Source organism: Rhagoletis pomonella, unplaced genomic scaffold (assembly GCF_013731165.1).
Source record: "Rhagoletis pomonella isolate Grant_MI unplaced genomic scaffold, Rhpom_1.0 Rhpom_scaffold_00047, whole genome shotgun sequence".
In the NCBI taxonomy this organism is placed as follows: domain Eukaryota; kingdom Metazoa; phylum Arthropoda; class Insecta; order Diptera; family Tephritidae; genus Rhagoletis; species Rhagoletis pomonella.
This window is the reverse complement of record NW_023458601.1, coordinates 58298-58802: the sequence shown is the minus strand read 5'-3', so window position 1 is coordinate 58802 and position 505 is coordinate 58298.

The window sequence follows — 505 nt, the reverse complement described above, 5'->3', positions numbered from 1 at the left end:
AATAGATCAGACCAGCCTACAAGTGTACCAAAAATATATTCTACAAAATGATCGCAACAAAAACCAAAAAACCGACTTCAATTCTCATATAAAAATTGAAGATTATCGTTAATTTCTTCATGATCCAATCATCAGATTTAAACCAAATTAGTATGGGACCACCTGTGAAGTAACACCTTTCCTTAAAAAAAAAAGAATTATAGAAATCGGTTAACGTACTCCAAAGTTATGCGGTAAGTACATAAAACGAAATATATATATTCCGACGAATTGATAACCTTTTCCTTTTTGTGAGGTCGGTTAATAAGCAATATATCAAAATACATACAATTTTTTTTTGTGAATAAGGAGATATCTATAAATGGAGAATTTTAAGAAATTTCGCGCAAAATCGGGGAATTTCATTGTATACTGTCCAACGATATTTTTCATGGCAAGCGTAACACAAATCGGCAAACTACAAAAAATGCAAAACAGAGCAATGCGATTTATACTGAATAAGCGT